Source organism: Eleutherodactylus coqui, chromosome 13 (genome assembly GCF_035609145.1).
Source record: "Eleutherodactylus coqui strain aEleCoq1 chromosome 13, aEleCoq1.hap1, whole genome shotgun sequence".
In the NCBI taxonomy this organism is placed as follows: Eukaryota; Metazoa; Chordata; class Amphibia; order Anura; family Eleutherodactylidae; genus Eleutherodactylus; species Eleutherodactylus coqui.
Window position 1 is genome coordinate 86,489,581 of NC_089849.1, and position 9,867 is coordinate 86,499,447.

The following is a 9,867-nucleotide window of genomic DNA, read 5'->3' on the forward strand; positions in this document are numbered from 1 at the left end:
TGGTGGATATAAAACTATACATAATACTGTTGTCTCCGCTGCAGTCTATCACCACATCCCCACCCGCCAGATTGTGCCTGGTGATCTGGCCCCCGCACCCACCAGATTGTGCCTGGTGATCTGGCCCCCGCACCCACCAGATTGTGCCCTGTGATCTGGGCCCCGCACCCACCAGATTGTGCCGGACCCTCCTGTGATCTACGCCCCGCAGCCACCAGATTGTGCCCTGTGATCTGGGCCCCGCAGCCACCAGATTGTGCCCTGTGATCTGGGCCCCGCACCCACCTGATTGTGCCGGACGGCCAGAAGAAATCAGCGGCGCTCCACCTCCATCCACTGTTTGACTGTCGTGTGAACGTACAGGAACAATACATCTTGGGACGGCTGCCAGACGGTTATGTGCCCAGCAGTCGGCACATGTAAAACCACCCTAACCCCCCAAGATATACTTGTGGCATTGTGGCAAAAGGAGCACAAGAGGAAGCCTTAATAATACTGGGGGCACAAGGGGGGCATTATTAGTGATTGGGGCATGATAAGCTACGTCGATGAAATAATTAAATAATTATGGCACAAAGAAAGAAATTATGGAAAGACTGAAAAAAACTGCTAAGTGTTCAAGACCCAAATAACTGAGGGGGTTAATAATGAGGGTCTGTGGCCTGACAGTGTGCTAATACTAATAAATCCCCCCATAGTGTCCACTTATTACTGTCATATGATGACAAAGTACTGCACCGCTATACGAAGTAAGGCCGCATTCACACGGATGTGTCTGTAACCGCAACATTCAGGGCGTTACATGCGCTATTCATGTCTGTGAAAATGGGCGACAATAGAACAAACAGCGATGTACTTATATATATTTAAACAGGGTACTAGAGCCTCCATGTGTGCAGTATCACATCTTGTATCCAAGCTAGCGGTGGTACGACAACGTTCTAGAGCCTCCATGCCTGTCTGTATCACATCTTGTATCCAAGCTAGAGGTGGTACAACAGGGTACTAGAGCCTCCATGCCTGTCTGTATCACATCTTGTTTCCAAGCTAGAGGTGGTACAACAGGATACTAGAGCCTCCATGCCCGCCCGTATCACATCTTGTATCTAAGCTATAGGTGGTACAACTGAGTACTATGGCCTCCATGCCCGCCGGTATCACATCTTGTATCCTAGCTAGAGGCGGTACAACAGGGTACTAGAATCCCCATGCCCACCCGTATCACATCTTGTATCTAAGATAGAGGCGGTACAACAGGGTCCTAGAGCCTGTGTACCCACTCGTATCACATCTTGTATCTAAACTAGAGACGGTACAACAGGGTACTAGGGCCCCCATGCCCACCCGTATCACATCTTGGATCCAAGCTAGAGGTGGTACTAGAGCCTCCATGCAAACCCATATCAAATCTTATATCTAAGCTAGAGGTGGTACAACAGGGTCCTAGAGCCTCCGTGCCCACCCCTATCACATGGTTGTGAGTTTCTGGAATAACCACATCAAAAACTGCAGTAAGAGCCTATGTGAGTTTAGGTCCAATTTCCAACCTGGATCAGACGGTTCACAGCATCACAGTTCTGTTGCACGTTGTACAGTCACAGATCTGTTCGTCTGCAGCCCGTGTGAATGATGGGGGTCACAACATGTTCTTTATGGGTTCCCTCCAAGGGCAGAAATAGAAGTTGTCCTCATTGAATTTAAGGCTATTTCATGATATAGCCACTTGTAAAAGGGATGAATGGCGCTACGCTACTCCTCTTGCTCAAGCGGTGCGATGGCCGTGCTAAGCTTTGTCCCCTCTGACTGGGCAGAGAGAAGGTCTGTCAGAAGCGTTCAGCGCACCGGAAGGTAAACACACGGAAGCAGCGGTAATAGGAGTGCTTGTAGCGCTGTTTGGAGAAAGCAGTGCGAGCGCTGAGTAGGAGGCCCGATGCCCTAAATGAAGTCAGTAGTGAAGCAACGAGCGCATAACCACTAAGAGACAGCTTCCATGCGCGAAGTGTATGGGGATAAGCCCCTCCCCCTTTCAGGGGTCTGCCCGAAGGTTTTAGTTTGCTAGCTCATGTTCTGTGTCTGGGTGCTACTAATTAAATGCAAGTTTCTCAGAAACTACTGCACAGATACATACATAGTGCTCTCAGTGAGGGCTGCAAGAACATGGCGACAGAGTCTTTTTAACCTTGCAGAATAAAATCAAACCACAATCAGACATTAAGTGCTGCATATCAAAACAGCAAAAGTGCCGATTATGTGCCGCAGCAATTACACGTTACATGTGAGACAAGCCGTGGAGGGGAAAGGAAGAGGCAATTGTTAATCCCACTCATCCTAGGTGCCCAGTAGATCTACACCCATGTGGGGTTAGTAGTGTAAGGTTAGCATAGCTCCGGCTACCCCACATCTTGTCACACTTCTCAGCGCTGACATGGTAACCTTATTCTGTGACTTCGTACAAATGTGGCCATAATAAATGTATTCAGTTCTTTTTAATGAATTATCACTTACAAAATAGAAAAGAAACTTTAAAAAAATGGATCCTGTCTCTGTAGTATGAGACCCACAACTTTCTCATTTTTCCGTAAAGCTGGAGGCGTGACGGCTTGTTTTTTGTGAGGTGACTTTTATTGGTACGATTTTTGGGTACATACAACCTAAGGGCGCATTCAGACGACCGTATATCGTCTGGGTATTCACGCCCAGCTGATATACGGCGTCCCTCTGTGCAGGGGGAGGAGGCTGGAAGAGCCAGGAGCAGGGCTCTCAGCTCCCGCCTCCTGCCTCTATTTGCAATGGGAGGGGGCGGGGCGAAGTCCCGTGACTTAGCTCCACCCCGCCCGCCCCCTCTCATTGCAAATAGAGGCAGGGGGCAGAGAGGGGGCGGGAGCTCAGTGCACTGCTACCGGCTCTTCCAGCCTCCTCCCCCTGCACAGAGGGACACCGTAGGAAGGGTGTTTTTAAATGCGGCACTAAACGATGCAAAAGCTGTGCACATATTGCTAATGCTACAGTTGAAATAGAAACAGAAGACAAAGAAACAATTCAAATTAAACAACACCTCACGTGTAGAACTAAATATGTAATCTATTTATTGGAATGTCCGTGTAAAAAAAGATATATCGGTAGAACCATCAATATGTTGAGAGCTAGGGTCTCCAGACATAAGAGCAATATAAAGAAAGGATTCGCTAAACACAACGTTTCAAGACATTTTAGTACGCATCATGATTGCGACCCTTCAGGATTAATAGTTACCCCACTCGAATGCATCTCCCCTAGAGATGAGCGAGTATACTCGCTAAGGCACATTACTCGAGCGAGTAGTGCCTTAGCCGAGTATCTCCCCGCTCATCCCAAAAGATTCGGGGGCTGGCGCGGGTGACAGGTGAGTTGCGGCGGGGAACGGGGAGGGAGAGAGATCTCCCCTCCGTTCCTCCCCGCTCTCCCCCGCCACTCCCCGCCCCCCGCCGCCCCCCGAATCTTTAGAGACAAGCGGGAAGATACTCGGCTAAGGCACTGCTCGCTTGAGTAATGTGCCTTAGGGAGTATACTCGCTCATCTCTAATCTCCACTCGTTCAGTAAGAAAATTATGTGTCAAGGAGATGTATTGGATTTTTAAATTAAATACGTTAACGCCCCATGGTCTTAAGGGTGAAGTCACACAAACGTATATCGGCTTGGTTTTCACGCCGATCGATATACGTTGTCCTCGTGTGCAGTGGGGGGGGGGGAGGATGGAAGAGCCAGGAGCAGTGCTCTGAGCTCCCGCCACCTCTCTGCCTTCTCTCCACCCCTCTGCACTATTTGCAATGGGGAGAGGCGGGACAGGGGCGGGGCTAATTCTCAGAATTTAACCCCACCCCCGTCTCGCCTCCTTTCATTGCAAATAGTGCAGAGGGGTGGAGAGAAGGCAGAGAGGTGGCGGGAGCTCTTCCATCCTACCCCCCTGCAGATGAGGACGACGTATATCGGCTCGGCGTGAAAACCGAGCCAATATACGTTCGTAGGAATGCAGCCCAATGAAGTTTTGGAGAAATTTTAAAATAAATTGTAATTGTAGCTATTGATGTACAGTTAGGGCCAGAAATATTTGGACAGTAACACAATTTTCGCGAGTTGGGCTCTGCATGCCACCGCATTGGATTTGAAATGAAGCCTCTACAATAGAATTCAAGTGCAGATTGTAACGTTTAATTTAAAGGGTTGAACAAAAATATCTGATAGAAAATGTAGGAATTGTACACATTTCGTTACAAACACTCCACATTTTAGGAGCTCAAAAGTAATTGGACAAATAAACATAACCCAAACAAAATATATTTTTTTCAATATTTTGTTGCGAATCCTTTGGAGGCAATCACTGCCTTAAGTCTGGAACCCATGGACATCACCAAACGCTGGGTTTCCTCCTTCTTAATGCTTTGCCAGGCCTTTACAGCCGCAGCCTTCAGGTCTTGCTTGTTTGTGGGTCTTTCCGTCTGAAGTCTGGATTTGAGCAAGTGAAATGCATGCTCAATTGGGTTAAGATCTGGTGATTGACTTGGCCATTGCAGAATGTTCCACTTTTTTGCACTCATGAACTCCTGGGTAGCTTTGGCTGTATGCTTGGGGTCATTGTCCATCTGTACTGTGAAGCGCCGTCCGATCAACTTTGCAGCATTTGGCTGAATCTGGGCTGAAAGTATATCCCGGTACACTTCAGAATTCATCCAGCTACTCTTGTCTGCTGTTATGTCATCAATAAACACAAGTGACCCAGTGCCATTGAAAGCCATGCATGCCCATGCCATCACGTTGCCTCCACCATGTTTTACAGAGGATGCGGTGTGCCTTGGATCATGTGCCGTTCCCTTTCTTCTCCAAACTTTTTTCTTCCCATCATTCTGGTACAGGTTGATCTGTCCATAGAATACTTTTCCAGAACTGGGCTGGCTTCTTGAGGTGTTTTTCGGCAAATTTAACTCTGGCCTGTCTATTTTTGGAATTGATGAATGGTTTGCATCTAGATGTGAACCCTTTGTATTTACTTTCATGGAGTCTTCTCTTTACTGTTGACTTAGAGACAGATACACCTACTTCCCTGAGAGTGTTCTGGACTTCAGTTGATGTTGTGAACGGGTTCTTCTTCACCAAAGAAAGTATGCGGCGATCATCCACCACCGTTGTCTTCCGTGGACGCCCAGGCCTTTTTGAGTTCCCAAGCTCACCAGTGAATTCCTTTTTTCTCAGAATGTACCCGACTGTTGATTTTGCTACTCCAAGCATGTCTGCTATCTCTCTGATGGATTTTTTCTTTTTTTTCAGCCTCAGGATGTTCTGCTTCACCTCAATTGAGAGTTCCTTTGACCGCATGTTGTCTGGTCACAGCAACAGCTTCCAAATCCAAAACCACACACCTGGAATCAACCCCAGACCTTTTAACTACTTAATTGATTACAGGTTAACGAGGGAGACGCCTTCTGAGTTAATTGCAGCCCTTAGAGTCCATTGTCCAATTACTTTTGGTCCTTTGAAAAAGAGGAGGCTATGCATTACAGAGCTATGATTCCTAAACCCTTTCTCCGATTTGGATGTGGAAACTCTCATATTGCAGCTGGGAGTGTGCGTTTCAGCCCATATTATATATATAATTGTATTTCTGAACATGTTTTTGTAAACAGCTAAAATAACAAAACTTGTGTCACTGTCCAAATATTTCTGGCCCTAACTGTATTTATCATGGGATTTATTGTTATTAACATGAACTAATGTTGCTTCATGAATTTTCTATGATCTAGAGGATATGATATTTAATAAGTTTTTATTATCATTGTACTTATTTATGTATTTATTCGGTCTTAATGTGCATATATATTTTTGTATTTTAGTATGAAGAGTGCACGTTTTTAGTCCTTTTTTGGCACAATTAGATTACAAGGCCTTGATTTGTTTTATTGGCTGTTTAAAGTGTTCTCAGGCGATTGATAGTAGAAGCGTTTAGCTTTTTCCCTATATATTACAATGGTTTTTGAATAAACCATTAGTATATTGAGAAGGTCTGACACATGCGTTCCATTTCCTGGCCCACATGCGTTCCAACAGTGCGTGTTTACGTTAATATGGGATACCACTTCCGGGAGCTTACAAGTCTGCCATGTGACGTTACACATCACAGGACACACGCCATGGCTGGGCTCTCCGCCGGATACACGTCGCATCTCGAGTTCCGTGTTCCGGAAGTTCTTCCCATGACTGGATTGACCTGGGTCGCTCCATCAGACCACCACGTTGTCCATGTGTCAGTACCAATCGCCGCCTCTCATTGGCTGTGTCATCAATGTAAGTCCCACATACTACTTTTATATTCTGTGCTTTGTGTTATGTTATTATGTACTTAATGAAGTCGCGGTAGCACGACGAAACGCGTCTACATAATCTATATTAAAGATTCCAAATTGATCTTCAGCTTGTTCTAGCTGGACTGTTTCTTGGAGCGCTGGGCCTTTTTTCTTTCATTTTATACTTTTTGTTTAATGGCCGCATCCCCCACCACGGGTGCGACAGGTTGTGGCTGGCTCCCCTCCCTTTCAGTACAGGGGTAAAGAAACCAAGACGTGGACTTCCACAAGTTTGATCTACATGCATTCTAGGACATGGAGGTGTGAGGTGGATGGCCCACTCTTGGGCTTTCCCACCTACAGCGGGTAAGTCCTTTTTGCCTCATTGTTGGTATTTTCCATTCCATCAAGTTTTTTAGTGGGTTGGAGAGCTGTCCTTTACACAATTTTTTCCCCCTGCAGAGGGGAACGATGTATATCAGCCGGCATGAATACCCGGCCGATATACGGTCGTCTGAATAAGCCTTTAGGCTTACGTTATTAGCTGTTTACACCTAATAATGTAAGCCTAACACTGAAACTAACCCTAACTCTCCATACAAGGCAGATCTCTGTCCCAGGCAGCCTACCATCATGTCGGGCGACAGCTGTTGTCCATGGCTGTGTGGCGGGGAGAGGAGCGTGAAGCATACTCACAGCGGTCCCCACCACAGGGGGACCAGTACCGGAGATGAGAGTATGGTGGGGAGAGCAGTGGAGACCCCAGTGATAGCGCTCCTGGCTGCAGTGTGCATCGGTGGAGCCCACATTAGTAGTGCGGCCTGGAGAACATTTGCAGTGGCCAACCGGGGGGACAGAAGTGGAGGTGCCAGTCCACCGAGGAGAGCAGTGGGGAGCTCAGTGACAGCGGTTCTGGCTTCAGCAGCGGTGAGCTACATGACAGCGGTCCTGGCTACAGCAGCGGCCGCAGGCTGAGCGGGAGGAGATCAGTGACAGCGGTCCCAGCTTCAGCAGTGGCAGTGGTGAGCCACATGACAGCAGTCCCGGCTTCAGCAGCGGGACCAGTGACCTCCCTGCCGCAGTACTACCCAATCGGAAGCTAGGGGTGTGACAGGGGCGTTCCCTCCTGCAAAATGCTGCCACACCTTTAGCTTCCGGTGTCGGCAAGGTACAACAGTACTTTATCTATCTCCTATCTATCTATCTATCTATCTATCTATCTATCTCATATCTATCTCATATATATCTATCTACTATCTATCTATCTATCTTCTATCTATCTATCTCCTATCTATCTATCTGTCTCCTATCTATCTATCTATCTATCTATCTATCTACTATCTCATATCTATCTATCTATCTAATATCTATCTATCTCATATCTATATATCTAATATCTATCTATCTATCTATCTATCTAATATCTATCTATCTGTCTCCTATCTATCTATCTATCTCCTATTTATCTATCTATCTATCTATCTCATATCTATCTATCTATCTATCTCCTATCTATCTATCTATCTATCTATCTATCTATCTATCTATCTATCTATCTATCTATCTATCTCCTATCTATCTATCTACTATCTCCTATCTATCTATCTATCTATCTATCTATCTATCTATCTCATATCTATCTATCTATCTATCTATCTACTATCTCCTATATATTTATCTATCTATCTCATATCTATCTATCTACTATTTATCTATCTCATATCTATCTATCTATCTCATATCTATCTATCTAATATCTATCTATCTACTATCTATCTCTCTCCTATCTATCTATCTATCTATCTATCTATCTCATATCTATCCATCTCATATCTATCTATCTCATATCTATCTATCTCATATCTATCTATCTACTATCTATCTATCTATCTCATATCTATCCATCTCATATCTATCTATCTCATATCTATCTATCTATCTATCTATCTATCTATCTATCTATCTATCTATCTATCTATCTATCTATCTCACATCTATCTATCTATCTATTCATCCATCTCCTATCTATCTATCTATCTATCTATCTATCTATCTATCTATCTATCTATCTATCCATCTCCTATCTATCTATCTATCTATCTATCTATCTATCTATCTATCTATCTATCTATCTATCTCACACAATAAAAGTTCTTTCTTACAATTCTAGTTACTATGTAGCAACAATAAGTGTGGTTTGTGTGGCAGGTTCCTCTCCAGATGTGTGTGGGCTAACGGCAGAGAATATGTGCAGAAACAATTGTTGGCGCTCTCATGAGGGCACGGGCTGTAGACCTTGTCCTGTACATCATGTCCTGCTTCTATCCCATTCTGATTGTTGGAATAGGTGGTAAGTAGATTACTAAAATAACTCTCTGGAACCCATCAGCAGTGTATGTCCTCACATATTACTGACTGATGACGTTGGACTGTGCCTATTCAGCATATGGTGTGAGTGGCGGGTTACAGAGGACTGACTGGAGGCGTCCTTGTATGAAGAGTTTATTCTATGGATCGTATGCTGAGGTTGTGTTCCCTAATAACAGGATCAGTATGTAGAGTCATGTCTGACCTTCATCTAGGACCTATTTAGGATACACTTTCACCTCTCCGAAGCACTATAACTTTTTTTGGCTGTAAGGACCCCTTCACATAGTTGTATAGTTGGGCCATGTGCTGTCCATGCACCCACGGACCACATACAGCCCCATTAGAGCCTACATTGAAAACATTTGCTGCATATCTTATTCTCATCCATCTTCACAAAAGCGGAGAGGATGTGGAATGCGAATTATCCATGGAAACCGTCCAGTACGCGGACAGGTATCTGTGAACTGCCCAATGGGAGTTGCGCCAAAGTTTTTCAAGCAGAATTCACATACAACCATGTGAATCCAGGTGGCTTCAGAGGGCTGCATACACAATTGCGCACGCTTCAGGGCAAGGTATTTGTGCAGTGAACGAGTTTGATTTGCGCTCTATAGGTGCATAATACAGCACTTTTTGCGCACACAGGGCCTGCTCACATGCAGTTCACCGCTGCCCTGATTTAAAAGGCTAATGCGGTCCAGATGTGTTCTCTTTTTCACGGAATTGCGCAGCATATTGTGCATGTTCTTGCGTTTTTCGAACCTCCCATACACTTATAAGGGGCCCTTTGTGTGTATGTATGCAGGAAAATAGAGCAGGTCCTATTATTTCCAAGAGCGCGTCAAGTGCGCACAAAATACGGAACTAAGAACAAACCTATTGAAATCAATGGGCTCTATTCTCTGTGCACGCAGATACTTTCACCTGAAGGAGCCCTTGGGCTGCTGTTTGCAAGTTGTTTTTTGTGTGGGTTTGGGGATGTGTGTTATGGTATGATTTTGTAGTACATAATGAGCAGAGTGTAAAAAGTATGTATGTTTTTTCATGTTTTATCTTATATTAACCCCTTATTGACCAGTCAATTTTTTGCCTTAAGGGCCAAGCATTTTTTAATGTTGCATTGCAGGAGCCATAACTCAGTGACATAATCGTAGGAGGGCTTATTTTTGGGGGCTGAGTTGT